This window comes from Marmota monax, unplaced genomic scaffold, assembly GCF_021218885.2.
Source record: "Marmota monax isolate L192 unplaced genomic scaffold, Marmota_monax_Labrador192_F-V1.1 WCK01_AAM20220418_F8-fsc01103, whole genome shotgun sequence".
NCBI lineage: Eukaryota > Metazoa > Chordata > Mammalia > Rodentia > Sciuridae > Marmota > Marmota monax.
Window position 1 is genome coordinate 1 of NW_026692416.1, and position 23,366 is coordinate 23,366.

At 47.4% G+C, this 23,366-nt stretch overlaps 1 long non-coding RNA gene across 4 annotated transcripts; it reads left to right on the top strand.

The window, feature by feature from the left end:
- The first annotated feature begins 14 nt into the window (after positions 1-14).
- On the top strand, positions 15-19,676 carry LOC124091557 (uncharacterized). Of its 4 annotated transcripts, XR_009226648.1 has the most exons (7): positions 15-483; positions 1,166-1,237; positions 1,420-1,603; positions 9,238-9,428; positions 10,048-10,098; positions 11,162-16,275; positions 17,832-19,676. It is a non-coding gene; the product is annotated as an uncharacterized LOC124091557 (long non-coding RNA). The 4 variants fall into 4 exon arrangements; XR_006851371.2 differs by lacking the exon at positions 1,420-1,603; XR_009226649.1 differs by lacking the exon at positions 1,420-1,603 and having other exon boundaries at positions 11,215-16,275.
- Positions 19,677-23,366: the final 3,690 nt, after the last annotated feature.

The following is a 23,366-nucleotide window of genomic DNA, read 5'->3' on the forward strand; positions in this document are numbered from 1 at the left end:
GGCTGCCTTTCTGACTGGAGTGAGATGGTATCTTAGGGTGGTTTTGATTTGCATTTCTCTGATTGCTAGAGATGGTGAGCATTTTTTCATGTATTTGTTAATTGATGGTGTGTCCTCTTCTGAGAAGTTTCTGTCCAAGTCCTTGGGCCATTTGTTGATTGGGTTATCTGCTTTTTTGTTGTTTAACTTTTTGAGTTCTTTGTACACTCTAGAGATTAGAGCTCTATCTGATGTTTGAGGGGTAAAAATTGGTTCCCAGGATGTAGGCTCCCTATTCACCTCGCATATTATTTCTCTTGCTGAGAAAAAACTTTTTCAGTTTGAATTCGTCCCATTTGTTGATTCTTGGTTTTAACTCTTGTGCTATAGGAGTCTTATTAAGGAATTTGGGGCCTGCCCCCACGAGATGAAGATGAGGACCAACTTTATCTTCTATTAGACGCAGAGTCTCTGGTCTGATTCCTCAGTCTGCCGTCTTGAAAGGTACCTAAACACGCTCCCCGAGGGAAGAAGCCCCTCATCCCTGGAGCCACCATCCCACCTGGGGTTTCTGACAGGAAGAAGCCCAGAGCCCCCACCTCTGCCAGCTGTCAGTAGTTTGGACACCTGGGATCTCCAGGTCCAGGGGTAGCTCCATTCCCACCATTGATAGCAGGCCCCCAGCCTGGGCAGCCCAACCCACTCAGCCCTTGGTGCTGACAGACGTAGAAATCCCACCGTGGGGGCCCGTGCCAGCACCCACACACATTCTGCTGGCAGCCAGGCTGCAAGTCCACTGGATCAACTAGTCCATCAGCCTCTGCAGCTGCTACTCAGAGGCCAGGGACTGTGAACAGTGTTTGTCCCAAGAACAGGCAGCCCCAGTCAGCATGGGACAACCAAGATTCATCCCCCTTAATGCTGCCAGTGTCAGTTGCCTCAATTGCAACTTGGAGGACAGATTTGTCCCCAGTTCTTCCATCTCCCATGGCAGAAATGGGCATCTGCTAAAAAAGTAGAGGGACCCCCCCAAACCAGAGAACACCATGGGGCAAGTTTGGGATAGAACAGCTCCAGGGCCTGCCCCTAGGCAGAGCACCACCATGAGGACCAAGGGAGAGAAGGCAAAATACAAACCAGGGTAAGCAACCACTGATGTTTGTGCAATTCATGCCGTCCCCCAAAGCCTGACCGTGCAGAACCCCTGAAGCTCTCCTGGGAGGAACCATCACCACCTTCAGAAAGGCCACCTTGACTTGTAAGTTTGTCCCCATGCAATCCAGGAACCTGGGAGCCCAAAGTAGCTCCCGGATCTCATATCTGTCTTTGGGGTTCTGTTCATCTCCTCCCCAAGTAAAGGAAAGAGAAACATGAGACAGCATTTACAGGGTAAATGGGGCTTCGACATATTCAGCGCCACTAACTAGACCATCCCTATAGTGGTCACTTTACAGGGGACGAAAACCAACTCTGTTCTTGGAGCCACGAGGGCCACTCCTTTAAGTGCCAAAAGGCGCCCCCTTACAGGAACCCTGAATTCCACCTCGGAGCATCAATACCTCCATGAACCAGGCTGCATATATTTACAGAGGGAATCATATCACCCATTTCCCTGGTGGTAAAGGTGAGGCTCTGGGAAAGGACATGAATTATGAGTTAGTCAAGGTCCTGCCTGGAAGAGCTGGGACTGGAATTCTGGAAATCTGGCTCCAGAGCCTCATGTGCAGAACCCTGCAGGGGAGGCCTGATGCCGGGAGCTTGGAAGGGGGGGACCCATCAAGTTGGGGTGGGGGGCTCAGAGAAGAATGAAGAGATGGGTGTGGCTGGGGAATTCGTCCAGAGGGGGAGACCAATAGGAGAGGGAGGGGATCGAGTGAGGGGACTGCATGAGCAAGGCCAGGCAGCAGGAGTGTGTGGGTCAGGCAGAGGAATGACCTGTGAGCAGCTGGGGGTGCAGGGATGGAGGGGGACAGGATTCAGAAGGAAAAGAAGGTTGGGCCACACCATGGAACGAGCCAGGTCTGGCAGGGAGACACCACCCCTCCCTGCTCCATCCTCCAACTGTCTTTGAGTCTGTGCCTTGAACTTCCCCAAACCCTCCCTTCTCACCACCTCCACTGGCCCTATTCCACCCCTCCCAGCTCTCACCTCCTCCCTGCCTCGCCCATAACAAGACAAAATGCTCAAAGCTGCTGGCCATTTCCATGTAGCTCTTTTCCCTGCACCTTGTCCCCACATCTGTCTTAACTTGAACTCCAGGTCGGCTCTGTAGGGGCAGTGGTGGGTGACACACAGGATCTCCCTGCTTTAGAGCTGGAGAAACTGAGGCCCAGAGAAGTAATTTCTACTTCTATTTCAGATCTTGAGCCATCACCCCCTTGAGGAAGCCCTCCCTGCCCTCTCTACTACCCTGTCAGGCCTGGTTTTTGGTTATTTGTTCTCAGAGGACCAAGGATTTTTGCTGTAGAGAACTGGCCTCAGGTTGTCACTGTCTATTCATTCACATGGATTAGTTTATGTCTTTCTATCTCACTTGGCATGCAGGGGACACTGGAGAAACACTGAGCGACTGAATGACAGTTTGGGTTCTTGTGACAAGTAACAAGAAGAGGTGTTAGTAGAACATGGATGGGGCACCACATGGTCCCCACTTGGGGTATAAAAAGTCTAGGAAGCTTCTATAAGGGGGTGATGACCTGGTTGGAGCTTGAAACCTGAGTTGCTGGTAGCAGCTGGAACATGCAGGATGGTACCTGGCAGGAGGTGAGCCCCTGGCTCCTGTCACCTTCAGGAATCTGGGTTCAAGGTCCAGTGGTCTAGGTAGCTGGGAATGTGGGCCTGTGAAGGCCTCTGCCCCGAGCTCCATACCCCAGGTGACCTTGAGGCAGGCAGGGTGGCACACCCTTCCTCTGCTCACTCCCCTTTGTCCAGTGGTAGCCAAGGGGCATCTGACTCACCTCCTCTTTGCCCCACTTCCCCACAGTGAGATTTATTTTAAACTTACCTGAAAATCCCTCCAGCCTTCCTGATTCAGCCACCCTGTCCTCTGTGATTCTCTTGTGAAGGTCAACTGAGGGTCCCTGGAGGACTGCAGCCCATGCACCTCACTGGCTCAGCTCACCCACCCCACCCTGTGGCTCTCCACTCTCCCCCACCAGGTGGCAGAGGCCTCTGGAGGTCTTCCCACCAGGAGTCTAGAACAGGCTTATTTATGTAGAATAAAAAAATTACGTATTTCATCCCATTTTCCTGGTCTTTGACAAAACAATTCTATTTGCATAAGACTAATAATTCAGTGACCTCCTTAAAGGCCATTTTTCTCTTGATTCTGGCCCATACAGAGGCCATGCTCTGTTAGAGTGGGAAAATAATTTTTTCTTGGTCACAGATTTATAGCTATAAGCAGAGCACTCTGTGAAAATTCTTTCTAGTGAGTAGTCTGGGCTTAATATTTCCTATACTTACATATTATGAAGGAGACCTTCCAAACATTGTGGTTCCTCTGTGCACCTCATATCCCTTCTCATTATCTGGACCACAAGCCAATTTCAAATTTCCCCATCCAAGCAAATGGCCTAAGGACAGAGAACTCCCAGATGCTCAAACAACAAGGAAACCAGAGAGCCAGGACAGGGCCTCTGTAGTAGTGAGGAGCCTGACCAGAGAGCCAAGTAAAATGAAAGGCTCCTGCTACCCAACTCTGAGGGCAAAGCTGCCAGGAAGTGAGAGGGAAGGGGACATCATGTCTCTGAGCCTCCACTTTGCCCCAGGATCACAGAGGTCAGGGTGAGACCTGTGCTATGCATCTAAGCAGTCTGCCACCAGGTCCCATGTGGGAGAAGGTGGATGTCATCTTAGCAAAAGAGTTTTCTCTTGGACCCCACAGGAGTGGGTCCTGACCTGGAAGAGGATGGTCTGGTGGCTGGTCCAGCTGAGCTGCCAGGTTGAGAGGCCAGCACAGATGTGCACCTAGATGCAGCCTTGCTCATGGTGGTGCTGGTGCCCCGAGGCAAACTTGGGCATTTCTGCTTGGGTGGGCCCTTTGGGGATGGCACTGAAAGGAGGGGCCTAGGTGGCTCCAAGATCATGGTTGCTGTTTGTCCTGTGTAACTTGGTCACCATGGAAATACTCTGGTGGTGGGGGCCACAGAGAGTCAGGCCCAAGCTTGCCTCATAGGTCTGTCTGGTGCTCGAGGGTCCCTCCTCTTAGAAAGGAGATGCTCATTACTCACAGGCTGCTCCCAGGTTCTCTGCTCTCAGGTTCCACTGAGGACACTGCCAAGGGCATAGTCATGCAAGTTGGTCTTTCTGGGGTGGTGCTGGCCCCTCGATTTCTGCTTGGGTGGCCTTTGTGTCAAGCATTAAATGGAGGGGCATTGGTGACTCCCTGCTCATGTTTGCTGCTTGTCTTTTGTCCCTTGGTCACTGGAGGTATTCTGGTTAGAGGTGCTGCAGGTTTTCATGCTCCAGGCTTGCTGTCTGGGCTTGGAGTTTCTCTTCTTTTGGAGCAGATGCTCAGTGCTCCAAAGGCCAGTAGCACATCTGGAGGGAGGTCTGTAGTCGTAGAAGCCAGTGATTCCACAGCATGGACTTTCAAGTGCAGGTGGCCTTTCTGGAAATGGTGTTGGTCCCCTGCATTGATCGTAGGGGTTTCTGCTTCGGATGACTTTGGAGATGGCAGTAAAATTAGAAGCACCCATAGCTAGGGTGTCTTAGCAGGTCCTAAGCTGGACCCATGGTGCCCAAGTCCTGGAAAGTCCCACAAAGGAGAATAAGCCAGGGCAGTCCCTGCCAGAACCTGGACTCTCCAGCCTTTGAACCCAAAGGTGCAGGATGCCAGCCTTGCCTGCCTTGAGTGTAGTAGTTGTCAAGTGCTTCACAGTCGTTGCACAGGAGCATTGCTGGCACAGTCAGGCATTTCATTGAGATGAATCCAAACCAGGGGAACAGGTTTTTGAGCAGTATTGGATGTGGGAATATATAATGTGATTGGCTTTCTAGAAGGTAACCTCATCGCCATGGTTCCTGATGGGCACTGCTGAAAATACAGAACCATCCGGAGGACTGAAAATTTGATGAGTCATTCATTTATTTATTTTTATACCAGATATTGAACCTGGGGTTCTTAACCACTAAGACACATCCTCAGACTTTTTTTTTTAAATATGTTTATTTAGAGACAGAGTCTAGCTAAGTTGCTTCGGACCTCTCTAGTTTGCTGAGGCTAGTTTTGAACTCCATATTTTCCTGTCCCATCTTCCCCAATGCTTGGACTACGGGTGTGTGCCTCCAAGCCCTGCTGGGCCTTTCATTTTGGCCAGATCTGAGCCTCTTAGTACTTTTGTTAGGAAATGGCCAGGAGGAGGGAGAGTGGATCTTAAATGGATGGTTTGTTATTGTAAAGGGCTGGGGATTATAGTTTGAATTAATCTAACAGTCTTCTTAATATTGTCCTGAGCATTGAATTTACCCATATTGACCCTACCTCTCCCCCTGCCCAATGCCACTGTGGATCACTGAGGGTTCTCTATGGTCCGAGTTCAGCCACAACCCTTTTCTTGGTTACTTCTCATAATGACACACCCATGAACTGCATGTCTTGACTGGTAACTAAAGCTTTCGTTGGTGGTGCTTTCAAATATGAAACTATAAATTTGTTATCAAGTGACTTGTCTAGAAATCATTTTCTTCCAAATTGTTCCAAAGAGGTCAGACTGGAAGAGGACCTAGTCACTTGCCAGGCTGACCTTCTTCAGGTGTTCCAGCCCCTCAGTGATTTCCATCAGTTCCCCCTCTTTGTAAAATCATGCAATAGACTTGTGTTTGGGGAAGCAGCAGGCTTAGGATTGAAGCAGGAGTTCAATAGAGGTTTTCAGCAGGAGGCTATGATAGGAGTCCTCAGTGCTTCCCCAGTGAGCTTGCCTTTTAATAGCAGGTAACCCTGGGAATGGGACAGCTATCAACAACTAATAGATATCAGTACTCACATGAAACAGCTGATGTGCTGTGTTCACCAGCCTATTCTTTTTTTTTTTTTTTTTGATATTGTTTTTTAGTTGTCAATGGACCTTTATTTTATTTATTTATATGTGCTGCTGAAAATTGAGCCCAGTGCCTCACACATGCTAGGCAAGCACTCTACCACTGACCCAAACCCCAGCCCCATCAGCCTATTCTTTAAGAAGAAAGGATGTTCATAACCTGTTAGTGTCAGGAAAGCCAAAGGAGCACATGTACTAGTCTCTGGGGAGTAGTAGCCTTCTAGGGCAGGCTCCCTGACTGTGTGTTAATTAAGTGTCCTGGTCCATGTGAGCAAGATGAAAGTCAACCTCAGTGTGAACTGGGAAGCGCAGAGCTGATGACCAAAGAGAGCTGTTCTTTGACACTGCATTTCCTTCATCTATTGTGTTTAGCATGAGGAAGATTTTTTTTTTCCTTGTGGAAACTGAGTTAATAGGTGGTAAATAAATATCTTAGTTGCTTCTGATGTGGCTGAGGAGCACTTTCAAGTGTTTAAAAAACTGGTTTCTGTATATCATTGTATAGCTAATTGCAATTCTTATGAAACCTTCTAATAGGCTGTTTCTGGTTTTATTGGGATTTTTTTCAGCTGCCTTGTGAATTGGATGAAGGACATTTTCCCTTCTTATAAATGGTTTTGTGGAATTTTGAGATTTGGGTTTTTATTCACATTTGAAGGGAATAAATCAACCAGCCTTAAGAACATGACATCTTTCTGATGGATAGAAGCAATTCAAGGAAGAATAAGGATGATGTCTTTTAGAAATGCTATAGGAATATTTGTTTGGGGGTCAATAAATAACATGCTTAGAGTTTAATAAATATTTTGTTATGTCATCGTAGTTTCTACATTTTTGTATTCTAGTAGAATTTTATCTAGTTTTAATATTTGTTTTTGAGCAGACATCTTTATCTTGAGAGATATCATTTAGTGTTACTTTTCAAAATTTGCAGCTGTGTAAATCCAGATGCTTGATGAAGCTGCTCTAGTGTGAGGAAAGCCTCTCCTGTTAGGCCAGGAGCCTGTAAGGCACCATCAGCACATATGAAACCTGCTATGTATTATAAGCAACTTGAAATAGCACAGAAGCTGCAAGTGCATTTAGGTCATTTGGAAGTTGAATTCTTGTCATATCTTTGCTTAATATATCTTCTCCCCTTTAGTTCTTTCTTATAGTAATTTGAAGCTGGTGAATTTACTGGTATTTTCAGGAGAGCATATACGATTAAAATATTTTTCAATTCAGTATCAGTTCAAAGAACTTAGCATCACCTGCCTCTCACCTTTGGTGGGAAGGTAATGAGCAGCCACTTAGCTCTGTGTGCACAAGGATGATGGTCCTGAGTCTCCTGGGATGGCTAGCTAAATCTGGAAGTTCCTTAGGAGATGGAAAGACATCAGCTCCTCATGTTCCATTCAACAGTGAGCACAGGGCGCTCAGTGAACATGCATTCGGTTTGTGAGTGTCCCCTGCAGGGACTGGTCTCCTATTCCCTTTCCAGACCTCAAAGCTGAATTGTCTGTCTTTCTCTCTGCTCCAGTAGCCTCAGCTATTGAGTACTATTGCCTCTGAGATGCTTCTTTGTTCATACTACTGGGATCTTGCCTCCAAAGTTTAGTTGGAAGAATAGGAGGAAACTGTTGCTTTAAACTGCACACAAAACAAAAGCGAGTGGCTTTGCCTTTCCCTAAAGACATGGAGATAGAGAAGTCCGTTTCCGTGGTCGTGGCCATGCTATGGAAGAAATTCTTGGCCATTCCACACCATCCTTGCTTCTTATATGTTTTGTGCATCAGTGAATTTTTTAGCCCTAGCATTTTCACCTATGGGAGGCGTGTAGAAACAGAGGCACAGAAATGCCAGCTCCTTGCCATTTCATGGGGTCCTCAGGTCTCTGCCTGCTGCCCCACCAACTTTCCCCACAAACCTCTGGAATTTCAGCAGTGCCCTCTGCTGTGGGCCTGTGGAGCCAGACTAAGTTAGACTTCCCGTGACTCAAACTTGGAAGTGATACCCCATGAGGCTTGTTGATTTCTGTTTCTTAGAAACCAGATGCTGATGTGGATCCACTGAGAGAGGAGGGAGCTACAGGCTTTGGGCACAGGATGCTGTGGTGTTTGAAATCCCCTGTAGTGTACCCCATCATACGATCGGAAGAGACATTGGGGCAATTTGATTTCGCACAGGAATTAGAATTCTATGGCAAAGGGGAGGCTATCTCTGAAAATAACCCTCCAGTGGTGCAGAGTGGGGACCATGGCCAAGAGAGGAGCTGACTTTCCCTCTGTCACTGTGGGACTCAGGTCATGGTAAAGTTGGATGTCATCCTTTGTCCCTTAACTTCCTATGTCATGTTATCTGTATATTTGTGCATTAGAGACGCATGACTCCTGGATTAGGGTTTCTCAGGGAGTCCATGTATGTGTGGGCACATGTCCCTGATGACAACCTCTAAAGCAGATGCTAGAATGACCCCTGGGAACATGTTGAGAAGCTATGGAGGCCCTGCAAGGCACAATGACTTCCTCAGGGCCACACACATACCCACAAGAAGGGGAAGGGTCTCAACCAAGCTCTGTCTCCCCAAACCAAGGGAGCTGGCTCCACCCGGGCCTGTCTGAGGGCCTGATCCAGGGTGTGTTGGTGTAACTGGGTCCACCTGTGCCTATGTCATGGGAAGACTGCAGCCCAGTGGGCCATTGGAACCATCTTGTGTAAGAAAGGGACTCAGCAAAGGACTTCCTGAGACAGTGACCTCACTTCCTTGGCCATGGAACTCACAGAACTTGGAACCCTGGTAGCTAGGCACTCACAGTCCACAAACAGTCCCAGTCTGCTCACTGGTGTTGAGACAGCAAGCCCAGAGCCATGAGTTCTTGTTGTCTACAGATCTGTGGGTGCTTAAGCCTCAGGGCTTTTCCTGAGTGTGGAGGTGCTGGGTCAGCGCTGTGTCCCAACGACTCTGGCAATTTTTCCCAAGGAGACCAGAAGTGAGACAGGACAGGGCACCACAGGTGTCCATAGTTTAACCCACATTCAGATTCCCCTTTCAAAAGTGCCAGATCTCACCAGGTTTGTGTGTGTGTGTGTGTGTGTGTGTGTGTGTGTGTGTGTGATGTCTCCTGAGAATATGGAGGGAAAATATTTTGATTTCCCCTGACGTATGGCAGTGATTCCTTTTGCAAATGGCTACCGTTTTCCTGTTGAAATGTCCCTCTTTGATTGCCCATCCTAGGGAGAAGATGACCAAGGCTCATCAGTGGATGTGTCCTGTCTTGTGGAAACCCTCACAGTACTTCTCTGGGAGCTCGAGGACGGCCTGGTGCCTGCCCTGCAGCAGGGGAACACCCCCTATGTCCATGGGGTTTTGTATTTGTACCAAGATTTGGCCAGTACCCAGAAGGCTCTGGAGCTGCTGGGTAAAAGGTGTGTATGACCTCCAAGCCCTGGCCCATGGCCATCTCCTGGCCTGGTGTTGGGAATGCCGGGCATCACTCTGAACCTCCGTCAGCTCTGAGGAAAGTAGGGTTTTTCAGAGGAGAACTCTGCCTGGGTGTTTAGAAATCCAAGTAGGATGAGCCCTAGGAGTGTTTGCCTCAGAGTGGTCCTGGGACACAGGCTGGCGATGGCTCTGGCCTTTCCCTGGGGGCCTGTCCCCTCCCTGAGAGGAAGTTCTCTGCCTCAGACCTCACTCTTCTGAGGCCTCAGGAAAAGCAGTTTCCACATTTGGGAAGGAGTCTGTGGGTTGCATCTGGGAGGGTTCCAACCTGCCTGTAGACAGAACAGGGACCCCTGGGGTCAACTGAGAGGGTCCTGGCCCTGAGGTAGCCAGGCAGCAGGTGGGTGGGTTCATTCATGGCTCAAATATATATGAAGCACCTACCTTTGGCAGGCACTTGGCCTATCATTTAGGAATCAGTGCAGACAAACTCTCCCAGCCCTCCTGAGCTCCCGTTATTGTCAGTAAGTTAGTCAAGTCCACCAGGCATCTCGACAGATGAGGGACACAGGATATTAGAGGTCACAGCCTCCTGGTATTCTCTAGGTATGGACGCCTCCAGCCATATGTTGAGGAGGAGTACCTTCAAGACAAGAAGTGAGTGGTCTTTGGGCCAAGAGGGAGGGCTGCTGTCTCCAGAGTGGTCACTTGGGGGGCTGTTGTAGAGGATGGCTGGGCAGACCTCAGGGTCTACCCTGTTGTTTCCCAGCAGAGGACAGAGGTCTGGGGCTTACTCTGTAGAAGGAACAAAGCAAGCTGTGGTGGGATTCTGGGTACCCAAGGAAGAGAGGCGTGGCTGGAGCCTCAGAGCCAGGCCCTGTGAGGATCCCTCTCCAGCACAGCCAATCCCAGCCTGGATTGCCCATGTTTTTTTTGTATAGAGACTGGACAGAAAGTGAGGGGAGAATCCTACCCACACATGTGCCTCACAGTTTTGCCCCCTTTGCTCTGCTGCATGTGACCTGCTTGGACACTCTCTGGGAAGCTCCCCATGCAGGGGGCCTTGGGAGGTTCCAGCTGAAGGAGAGGCCCTTTACATCATTATCTTCCAGTTGGTACAGGTGGTGACCCAAGCTGCCATCCCATTCTTTCAAAGTCAGCCATCTTCCCTGGCAGCTACATAAAATTCACACACACACAAATGCCAGAGGCAGGGGGTCAAGAAACGATTAGACCAGAAGCCTCCACTTCTCCTAGAATGTTTTCTCGCTGCCCTAGTTCTAAAGTCCTTGAGGGCACCTCCCACGTGTGAGCACCTGCGCATTGTGCCAGATGCCCCACCACAGCTATCCGCCTCCTCCCACTAAAACTGTCTATTTTATTTTTTGTGATGGTGGTTTTTTTTAAATGTCTGGGATGGCATTGTAAGTATTTTAGTAACAAACATTTATGTTGACACAATAGTGCTCAATCCATTCACCAGGCTGTGCCACCCCCAGCACTGAGTAGCTGAAGATGGAGAGCCCCCTTAGAGCACAGGGGTCCTGTGGGGCCCCTGTGCATGGAGCCGAGATGACTGCCTAAAGGGTGGTGAGGATTTCAGGGCATTTTATCCCCTACTGTGTTCTGTGACGTTAACTGGGTTAGATGTCATGTGACACTACAAACCCTGTTCATATAAGACAGCAAACTTAATCTGTGTCTTCTTATTGCTCCACAGATCATGACTCACCAGAGTAATTAACTGGTCTAACAATATTGAAGTTAGACCAGTTAATTACTCTGTAATGGACTGAAGAGTTGGAATAAAAGGAAGAGTTCCAAGTTTTGCATTCCAAATAGAAAGCTGTGCCTTGGGCTGGGCTGTAGCTCAGTGGCAGAGTGCTTGCCTAGAATGTATGAGGCACTGAGTTCAATCCTTAGCACTACAAAAAACAAAACAAAACAAAACAAAACAACTAAACAAAGAAAGGCATGCTGTTGATCTAAAACTATTAAAAGAAGAAAGAAAGAAAGAAAAGAAAAAAAAAAAGCTGTGCCTCTTGAATAATTAGTCCCAATGAGAATGCAAGGGAAATGTTCATAAAGAAAATTAAAGTGCTGCTCCAGGGCATAGGTGAATGATAAGAAAGCAAAACAGCTGATAGGGATAAAGTTTTCATAGTCTGGAGAACAGGTGAAACAAGCCACGTTCCCTTAAGCCAAAACCGCATCCAGATAAGGCCAAAACATTAGATTTTTCTGATGCCAAGAGAAGGGAGAAAGCTCCAGAAGAAGTCTGAAGGTGGCAGAATTTGGTTCATGATGTTCGAAGCAAGCGGCCCATCTCCATATAAGACAAGTGCAGGGTGAAGCAGCAATTGCTGATGTAGAAGCTACAGCAAGTCATGAAGAAGATCTTGCTAAGCTATCTGATGAAGACGCGATATGGTTGAGTTTCTCGGTGTCCCCCAAAAGCTCATGGGTGAGACAATGCAAGAAGGTTTAGAGGGGAAATGATCCTGTTATGAGAGCCTAAAGCCAATTAGTGAATTAATCCCCTGGCAGGATGAACAGGTGGCACAGATAAAATGGGGTGCCCACACCCTCCCCAAGCCTGGAGGTGTAGGCGCCACCTGTGGAGGAGTCCAGTTGCAGTGTGGAAGTGAAGAGCAGCCACCCTCAACGTTCCACATTAGGGTTCCACATTGGAGGTTCCCAGCAACCAGCGGCATCCCTCTGCGGGCAGGTCGTTCATCAGGGAGCCTAGGCGCCCTAAGGCCCTTTGGGGAGTCCAGTTGAATCGGTGGCTGCATGGAAATAGGCGTCCAAATAGGAGCATCCTCATCCATTGGCGGTGGCGGGAGTCTGCTTCCAGTGCAGTGGAGGTGTTGGCAGCATTTCTGGTGGCCAGGTCGGGACTCCAGTGGCCACAGTGTGGAGCACTGGCTGTGGCGACAGCGACAGCGTAGGGCAGCGGGCCTCAGAGTCAGAGGGCGACCAGAGGATGGGGTGCCCTGTGCTGTGGCTGCCCCAGGCCACTTGTCTTGCTCCTGGCAGGGCCTGCCTGCTCAGGAAGCAGGACACGGCAGGCGGCGGTACCCACACAGCCTCTGAGGACCTTATGCTGAGCACGCAGGCGGCGCCTGGCACCGGCACTGAGCCCCCCGGGTGGCAGCTCGCCCCACCCCGAGTTCGCCCTGCCCCTCCCTGGGTTGCGGCCTCTGCGGGGGAAGTAGGCCCGCTGCCAGCCGGGGCAGCCTTTAAAGAGGACACCCACCCTCCCCAGCGACATCTCTCCTGGGCTGTGGCCACTGAGAGCAGAGGCAGTGGGGGGTGGGGCTACAAATCCTCCCCCTCAAAACGCATCCCTGGGGCGGGACAAGGGTGGAGGGCATAGATGGCAGAGGGAACCCCAAGACGTGCTGTCCTTGGTCTTGGTCTTCTGCCACCCTTAGACACAGAAATGTACTTTAAAAAAATTAATTAGCTGTAATTAGTTGTACATAACAGCAGAATTCACTTTGGTTCATTGTACAGAAATGGAGCACAGCTTTTCATTTCTCTGGTAGAACACGATGTAGAGTTGCACCATATGTGCAGTCCTGCATGTACCTAGGGTAATGATATCCCTCTCATTCCACCCTCTTTCCTACCCCATGCCTGTCCCTCCTATCCTTCCCCTTTGCCCCAAGTTCCTCCATTCTTCCCTTGCCCCCCTCATTATGGATCAGCATCCACTTATCAGGGAGAACATTCAGCCTGTTGTTTTTGAGGATTAGCTTTTTTCATTTACATAACTGCCGCCAGACTGCGGCAGTTGCTTGTATTCTTGTTAACTGCCATTCTGGCTGGAGTAAGATTGTCTTAGAGTAGTTTTGATTTGCATTTCTCTAATTTCTGGTGAAGTTGAACATATTTTCATATATTTGTTGATCGACTGTGTATCTTCTTCTGTGAAGTGTCTGCCCATTTCCTTAGCCCATTTATTGATTGGGGTATTTATTCTTTGGATGTTGACGTTTTTGAGTTTTTTATATATCCTGGAAATTAGTGTTTTATCTAATGTGCGTGTAGTAAAGATGTTCTCCCACTCTGTGAGCTCTCTCTTCATATTATTGTTTCCTTTGCTGAGAAGAAGCTTTTAAGTTTGAATCCATCCCATTATTAATTCTTGATTTTATTTCTTAAGTACAGGGTCTCTGGTCTAATTCCTAGGTCCTTGATCTACTCTGAGTGTTTGTGCAAGGTGAGAGATCGTGGTTTAATTTCAGTCTGCTACATATGGATTTACAGTTTCCCCAGCACCATTGTTGAAGAGGCTATCCTTTAGCTAATGTATGTTTTCGGCACCTTTGTCAAGAATGAGATAACTACATTTATGTGGGTTTTTCTCTGTATCTTCTATTTTGTACCATTGGTCTACATGTGTATTTTGGTGCCAATAGCATGCCGTTTTTGTTACTACAGATCTGTAGTAGTTTAAGGTTTGATATTGTGATGTCTCCTACTTCACTCTTTTTGCTAAGGATTGCTTTGTCAATAAGGATTTCTCTGTGTCTATTTTTCCAAATGAATTTCATGATTACTTTTTCTATTTCTATGAGGAATGTTATTGGGATTTTAATTGGAATCACATTAAATCTGTATAAGGTTTATGATAGTGTGGCCATTTTGACAATATTAATTCCATGAGGGAGGAATTGGAATCAGGTACCTGCTCAAAAGGGGAGGGATCCGATAGCCACGCCCACCTCAAAATGGCAAGGAATGCTTTCCAAGATGTAGTGGGTGTGCTTCCAGAGCCGGGTGTCTGGTGATGTCAGGGGAACCGATGGCCTTGTGCTGTGGGGAGGTAGCAGCTGAGTGACCTGCATGGGAGTGGAGTGAGTCTCGGCCTTCTGCAGATGTGTTGGTAGGTGGTTCTGCTAAGGCGCTGGCCAAGTCTTAAGTGAACTGCAACTTTGGCTTTGGGTCCTGCTCGGACACTGAGGCCCTGAGTCCTGCGCGAGGTCACAGCGCTGGTCATTTCTGTAGAGAGAAGCTGTAAAGGGGCCTCTAACACTCTCAAGAGATGCAGAATTCCTACTAGGAGAGATCTGGATCACAGAGCAACACAGATGCTGCTTCCCTCTGGTCCGCCATCTTTGAAAGTCTTTTCAATTTCTTTCTTTAGTTTTCATTGTATAGGTCTTTCATCTCTTTTGTTAAATTTATACCCAAATATTTCATTTTTGAGGCTATTGTGAATGGGATAGTTTTCCTAATTTCTCTTTCAGAGGGTTCATCACTAATAGATAGAAATGCATTTGATTTATGAATATTGATTTCATATCCTGTGACATTGCTGAATTTGTTAATATTAGAAGTTTTCTGGTGGAGTTTTTTTTGGATCCTCTATGTGTAGAATCATGTCATCAGCAAATAGGGATAGTTTGAGTTCTTCTTCCCCTATTCCTATCCCTTTAATTTCTTTCATCTACAGCTCTGTCGTGTAGTCTAAGCTGTAGTGGAGTTTAAACAGCAGTATAGTTTAAACTCTGGCTAGAGTATCAGGGACTATGTAGAGTAGAAGGTGAGAGAGGGCATCCTTGTCCTGTTCCAGTTCTGAGAGGAAATGCTTCCAATCAGAAATGCACTTTGAGGATGAAGAGGTCCTAGTTCCTCTGCTCTCTCCCCCCACAGCCCAGGTGGGATGTCTCTGAGGAAGGTGGGGGTCCTCTCCCAAGGCTGCCCCACCTGGCAGATGGCCTAGTTCCCCTGCAGAGGCCACATCGGGGATGGGGCGAGCAGCCACCCGGTGGGCTCATGGCCAGTGCCAGGCGAGGCAGGTGTGGGCAGCCTAAGGTCCTCAGCAGCTGCCTGGGTATTGCCACCCCCCTCGTGCTGCTTCCTGAACAGGCCGATCAGCCAGGACCAAGACCCAGGGCCTGGAACAGCCACTGCAGAGGCCATTCCAGCCTCTCGTCGCCCTTCCACTCTGAGGCTCACTGCCCTGCGCCCTCGCTGCCGCCACCAGCCTGGAGCTCTTCACTGTAGCCACCGGACTCCCCACATGGTCGCCAGATGCCACTGCAGCAGGATTCCTGTTACCCCAGCAGGATGAAGATGCTCACCACTGGACGCCTCTGTGTCCTCAGCCCCGTTTCCAGACTCTACTGGTGCTGCCGCCACCGTGCAGCAACCAAACTCCCAAACCCCAGCTGGACTATGATGCTGCCCACCAAGGGCCCAACGTCAATGCCCTTCACCCCCCGCCATGATGCCTGACTCCAGTGCCCCATGCCGGCTCCCGGATGAAGCTGCATGTTGCTGCTGCCACCACCAGACTCCATCATGGACGCAAGACAGCGATACTCAGCACTGGATGCCCACTTCACCCACTGCAGTCAGACTCCTGTGGCACTGCAGGACAGAAATGATCATGGCAACATCCCTCTGTTGTCACCACAGCAGCTTCTGGACTCTTCTGCTGCCACCACCGCTGTGAGTATGCAGCAAGGGATCTCCCAAACTGCAGCTGGATGCCAACACCTCAGCTGTTGCCACCCCCATGCCAACTCTCAACTCCGGACCTCCCTCGCCTGATGCCCTACGCCTGAAGCAGCTACATGTTGCTGCTGCTGCCACCAGATGCTACCACTCCATGAGGCCTCTTCAGTGATTCCATCCCAAAGATGCTGCTGTGCTGCCCAAGACCACAGAAGCTGGGAAGTTGGGCAGTCTCCATCGCAGTCGCCTCATCAGTGCCCACCGCTTGCCGCCTGCCTTTCCTCCCCCAGGACCACCCACCAGTCCTTCTGGGCCCTTGAGCAGGAGTTGTGCTGACTCAGGGAACTCATCCAAGGAAAATAAGTGAGTACTTTAAACAAAGGTTGCAGTCCTCACAGCAGGCAGTGGGCGGGGCTAGGTGGGTCCAGCCTGCTGGTGAGGGGGCAAGGGTGGAGCTACTGGCCTCCTCTGGACCTTGACCCTGTGGGGCAAGCTGGAGAGGGATCTCTGGCTGCTCTGGGAGCCCAGCCTGGAAGCAGCTTCCTAACTCACCCTCACACTCCTCTCTGAAGGGGACTCTGGATTCCAGAGAAAGCCATCTGGGCTCTTGGGCTCTGGGCAGTGGTATGAGCCAGACTGGACAGACTCCACCCACCTGGACTTGGGGAAAAGCCCCCTCTTGGGAAAATACCCTCCTAGAACTACCAAACTTAGTCTGACATTGGCTTCTTCCATGAGATTATCAAGAAAGGAAAAATATGTTACCTAGTTTTGTCTTGCAAAGGGTAGTGTGGGGAGAGGCAAAGGCATCAGAGTTGGTAGAGCTGAATTCACATCCCTTTTAACTGGGTGACCTTGTCCAGGGTCCAGAACTAGGTACAACCTTGGTTTTGCATCTGGTAAAACAAAGATGGTGAGGATGATAAGCTATCACCATCTGTCATAGCTGGAGACCTAATTCGTAGTTCATAAATCTGACTATTCCAATAACTTAAGAAAATGACAAAGAAGGCACACAACCACACAGAAGTACCTTTTCAATAATCCAGGGTTGGCTCTGTGAACGTAAGGGCCCATGGAAAGACATAGAGCCACTGGAATTCTTTATTTTTACATAGGAGACACACAAGGGGAGTTTCCATAGAACATTTTATCCTAAAAAGGGCAAAGGGGTCGGAATACAAGGGAACAGATGAGTGTAACTCAACCCCAGTGGGTGATGCCTACACCTGGAGCCATGCCTTGTTATCTGAGCTGGGGTGACGCCACATTACTGCAACCTGGCACTGCCCTGCCAGACTGAATGCAGTAATTGTTCAGAACCCGGTGCATCAGGGCTTAAAGGCGTCTGCATCCAAGGCAGCTCCCGACAATAAGCCATGGGCAAATCAAGTTGTTCTGCACGACCTCACCTTGGGAGCCAGGTAGGCATTCAGCAATATTTCCATGCAGAAATATATTCTCAGACTAAAGGTGACACACCTAGAAGTGCACCTTTGGATGACAACTGACCTGTGAGGTAGGGAGTTGAAATTTACATCACGTTTTTAGAGGAAATAATAATATATGGAAGGTCATAAACCAAAGCATGAAATGTTGGGTCAGGCTCATGGAATTAAAAGCTGTTTTCAAATTTGTTTAAAGTTACATTGAGATAAATCTATGTAGTTCAAACTTTCCAGGATATCCCCCACCTCTGACGCACACACAGGGAGCAGTGTCCACAACTTTTTTACTCCTCTTTACAGCATCACCAAATGTATGTGTGTGTGTGTGTGTGTATACACACACACACACACATACACATATATATACTCGCACACATATACATGATGTATTATGTAATATTTTGTTCTTTTTGGTTTGTTTTTAGACTGTCTGTAATAGAATCTCATATACATTCTTTTGCTCCCCTTCAGCTGACCATCAGGAAGAAGGAAACACCAGAGAAGCTTGAGGATCAGAAGGACACTAGCCCTGCTCTGGTCACCCTGGAAGCTGGCTAGCCTGCACCCACCAAAGCCTGAGGAAACAGCAGCCCTGCTTCAGCCACTTGAGGGCTGGCTGATCAATGCAAGGAGGAAAATAAACTAAGCAACAGGACAAATGGACTGTTTCATCCTGTAAGAGGGCTCTCATACTGTGGTGCATTGCCACCCCTTACTTCTGTCATATACACAGTCCTCTCCTTGGTCTTTACTACAGGACTGACAACCACCAAACACATAGCTAACCCATAATGGGGGGCGGGGCAAGGGAAGATGGGAGGGACTTTGGATTGGGCTGAGGGGAGTGTGGGAGGGGAGGGGATATGGGAGTGGGAAGGATGGTGGAATGAGGTGGATTGTATTAATCTATGTACATGTATGATTGCAGGAATGGGGTGACTGTGCACTGTGTCTAACCAGAGAAATGAAAAGTTGCCTCCATTTGTGTTTAATAGTCAAAATGCATTCTGCTGTTAAATATAACTAATTGAAAAAAAATTCATAAAGGTCTAAGGCTTAAAAGGAAGTTTAGACACTTTAATGGTCATAAAAATATATACATTTTTCTTGTATAAAATTTAAACTTATTAATTAAATTGAAAAAAAAAGCCAACTAGCACATGTACTAGTTCAAACCTGAAAGGGCATTAAGGCTTGGGAACCAAGCTCACTCTTTGGAGGATGGTTTTTCTATTCTTGGTGGATTCAAAAGTTTAATTGACATAGTATGGATGATGCTATTGTTTATTGCTTTCATATTTGTCTCCCCTTTACAATGAAACTATTGGGTCAACTATAGAAGCAGCTGTTAGAGGGGGGAGGGTGGGAGGAGGGAAACACGGAGGGAGAAATTAAGATTATGGCATTATATAAAATTTTAAGCCTAGAAGATGATGTTTTTTGATTTAAAGGGTTAAATAATGAGCATAGAGGGGGTAACGATGTATCACAAATACTCCAAATGATGTAGTGTCCAAAAGATCCCCACCTTAATTGGAATATATAAGCCTTTCTCCTAGTAAACAAGATTTTTTTTTTTTTTTTTTGAAGTCAACAGGATTTCTAGAGAGCTCATTGTGGTTTAGCTCCTCTTTATTGTAAAGGTCAGGTTTCTCTTTCTTGTAAAAGTTAGGTCTGCAGGGCTGGGGTTGTGGCTCAGTGTTAGAACACTTACCTAGCAGGTGTGAGGCACTGGGTTTGATTCTTACACCACATAAAAATAAAATAAGGTATTGTGCCCATCTACAATTTTAAAAAAAAGTTATGTCAGCAATCAAACTTGTTGATGTACAAAAGTTAAATCTTGTGAAACCTCTGTCCAATCTAAGAACATGGAAGAAAAAGTAACTATTATGTTAGCCATTGTGTTGTGTAACCATTCACTGAGTAGAAGTCCCAGAGAGCTTCCATACCTGGGGTCCAGGGATTTTTTGGCATTAGCCCCTCTGGATTACACCAGCTTAAATAAACCTTGTTCCTGCACATTTCTCAAGTGTCCAGCCTCCTCTGTCCTACATCAATACCTGCTTGAAATGCTAGAATGTCCCCATTCTTGAAGGACACTCAGAGACAGTCTCTCTGGCTCTGCCACAGTATGAATTCTATCCAAAGATATTAATCACAAAAAACTAAAGGGAGATTACACTATAGTGACCTCCTGGGGGGAGATTCAGTGTTGCATGATGAAACTTGTATACATATATTGTATTGCTATGATATACCCTGTAAAGTATAGAAATGATACATCTGAATAAACATGTTTTGTGAGAAATTGAATGTCATGTTTGCATTTGGGGTTGTTTCTGATATTATGCTGTAATAATATTTAATGATGTGATTACATTTTTTTAAATCTGAAAATAAATCAGAATTTTGTACAGTAACATTGTTAGTTAAGGGGATATTTTGGTGATTAGAATTTTTGCTTTCCTGTTAAAGCTAACTTGTTGAATTAAAGCTTTGCAGCAGACACCAACTCCATTAGAACCTCAGTCTGGTGAAGCCACAGCGTGGTGCCTGACCAGGGAAGTGCCCATGTGTGCCTAGTTCTTTGCCACCTAGTAGATAGGAGCCCTGACCCAGGGGGGTGGGACCTGCATTCCTGCCCCCTTACTTTCTCATGTTGGGGCACCTTGACTGCTGTGCTCTGCTTTAATCTCTCATCTGTGAGAATATTTGTCCAATGTGCCATGGGGCTGTTGAAGATCCGTGATGAAATTTATGAAGTTTAACGAAGTCTGGCTGGTCTATAGCTGAGGAGTGGCGCACCCTGCCAAAGCTGCCTATGTGACTGCCCTCTACCTGCTTTCCTGTGTGGTCCCTGTGGAAGGCAGGGGCACTCCTGTTCATCTGCCATGCAGCCTGCCAGTTTCAAAGGGTGAGAGATGTTAAGCAGCAGTGAATTGTGAGAAATGAAATGCAAGCCAATATCAGGGCAAGGTCATGGGTTTTCCTTAAGTTACTTTTAAGGTTTTCTTTAAATTAATTTTAAGGCAAGTGGGTACTCAGATAATGCAGGAAAACGACAAGTATACAAATAAAGAGAACAAAAGGAGCCAAATAAGAAATACATCAAAGATTTAATGGGGGCTATTCCTAACTCTTGACAGGGTCAGTTGAGGTCATTGTAAAGCTAGAATTGATGGCCACAGGTGTCCCAATTCTCACATTAACATAGGATTGACTCGTAAATAACACTCCCCTCCCTAGGTGGACACCATGACAGTTCTGGAAAGGACCAACTAGAGCCCAAAACTCTACCACCTGACATGAAGGAGTTGAACCCTGATTGTCAAATAGTGCTGAAGGTGGACCCCAGTTCTCAAGGCACCCCTAAAACACCAATCCATTTGGAGACAGCATTGTTCCATTTGTCGTTCTCGGCTGGGAGAAGACCCACTCAGGAGTGCTCTTTGTTTGAGCCTTACTCTACTTTTACTTATAATGAAGCTCTCCTGCATGGCTTTTTGAGTCTGTAATTTCTCTTTTTTTGGAACACAAGCACTGAGGTTTGGAGGTTCAACTCCCCACTCTCCTGGAGTCCCTTGTCAACCCTAATGACTTGCATCTTGGTGTACCATTGCAGTAAGATGAGTTCCTTGTTTGGAGCTAAAGTTTTATGGCAATAAACAAGGCATCCTATGAATCCATGAGTGGTGATAGTAGCAGAAGCTTTATGAATAGGGAAAGAACATTTACATTTGGAATGTGTATTTACTCCTGTGAACCACCATGTTTCTGCTAGTGTTTGTGAGCAACTCTGCCATCTCCAGGACTCTGTGTCAGCTTGTTATCAGCAGGAGGAACATGCACCAGTGGAGTAGCTAGGTCAATCCAGGTAGGAAGGAGCCCATGTTCTGCCCAGGCATACACTTCCTTTCAGAAATGTGGGGTGATAACGGGATTCCAGAATGTGGGTCCCCAGTTCTAGACCATACTTCCAACGGGAACTTAAAAATCTCTTCACACAGAAATCATTAGGCTCAAATGGTTTCACCAGCAAGTTTTATCAAACGTCTAAGGAGCAAATAATTTCATTCTTACACAAAATTCTCCAGGGTACTGAAAAAGGACATTCCTTATTTCACATGAACTTTAGGCCACTCTAATAAACATGGGTGCAAAATTCTTCACTAAACATTAGCAAATCAAGTGCAGTGTAGCAAATGTGTTTTTTATCACTGGTCCCAGAAATGCTATACATAATTGTATCAAGGGGAAAATACATACACACATACATTTATCCGAGAATGAAAGATTTAATATGTGAAAATCAATGTGATCCTCCATCTCAGTAGAGTGAAGGAGGAACATGATATGATTTTCTCACTAGAGGCAGAAAAGCACTTCATGCTAAGTGACATGCAGGGCATTAGAATAAAGAGCTACTTCCCTTTTCTGTTCCAGAGCAGCTTCAAAAGTGCTAACCACTCTTTTGTAAGGCTGGTGGATATTTTAGGGATGCAGGTTGGGCAGTATGAAGGGTTCATTCTTACAAATCCATACTAAATCAATATCACTTTGACATCTGTTTACATCTGTTCACATAACTTGGAGGGAATCTGGTGATGTAACAAAATGTAGAAAAAAGAAATGCTTTGGAAAGGAGAGGAGGAGCTAGTCCTGGGTAGGCATCGGCATCCACATTTTGAACTGCTACAGCCCATCAGTCCCCCTGACTATCTTCAGCCTTGGCCTTTGGACGGGGCCAGCCCAGCAGCATGGGCAGGTGGGCAGGTCGACAGGGCACTGAGGCCAGGAAAATCTTCTCGAAGAAGAAGAACTTGGTCACAGGTCTCCATGGACAGGAGCAAGGCAGAGAAGAACCAAGACAGTTTCTTCTCCAATGCAAATCCCAGCAGCCACTTCCTCTCAGGCTTCTCAGACCAGATCTTAATTGGAATCCTCTTTGCTGAATCCATGGGAACCCACAGACTTCATTTGGGGCAGGTTGCAAGCTGGGCTGAGGCATAAATCTGAGCTCTGGGACACACATTGGTACTATTTCCTGGGCAGGGATGGCAGTGTCCCCTCTGTTACCCAAGGAAGGACTATGGTCCCTGTGGGGCAACAAGTTCCAGACAGGAGTGGGGTCTCTGTAAGCTCTTTACACATCAACTTTGCTCAATTTATCTTAACCCTAAATTAAAGAATATATTTAACTCCTTAAAAAAGGGAAATTCTCTTCTAAGTACTTGGAGAAGACCAGGGAGGCTGTGGTATTTGGTCCAGTGAGACTGTTGGCTTCAGAATCCTGCCCCGGGTTTCACTGGGGCCATAGGATGGAAGTGAAGATGTCAAAGGCCAGAAGAAACCCTAATATACACTTCCTAAGTAACAGAGTGCTTAAGTTGTTTTTCCAGAATCCACTCAAAGAAAATTTATAACCAGCTATTCAAAAATGGACCTATGCAGAAAAGCCAGCCCCATCAGCCAGTGACTTTTTTGAGGTTTAAAGCTTAACTTCCCTGCTACCCCACAGAACTTGATAACTACCTGGAAAAGAAATATACAACCTGTGAAGAGGCAGGATGACCATCTAGGCCTGTGCCCCAAACCCTAACTTTTCCCCTTCTTGCCACCCAGCCAACAAACACCTTCTCCCTTTCTTGTTGAGAGCCACAGCCAAAGGGGCTCCAGCAAACTTCCAGCTGCTGGCTGATGATTGGCTCACAGCAGCCCCAGCAACATCTAGCTGATTGGCTCCTCTGTGGTGATGCTCATTGGGCTGTTTCCCTGCCCTTTCAGACCACGGAGCTGCTCATTGGGGGACTTTTTTGGCTCCGCCCACGTGACCCAGCCAATCGGCCTCAAGAGCAGGAGGATTGTGGGAGGTGGAGCGAAGCTGGTGTGGGAGAGAGAGGCTTGTGAAAAGCCGGTGGTGGCAGTTGAGGCTCTGAGGGTTTTTCCTGAGAGGCTGTTTTGTTTGGCGTGTGTGGTTCTAAAAATAAAGTTAGTTTCTTTTGA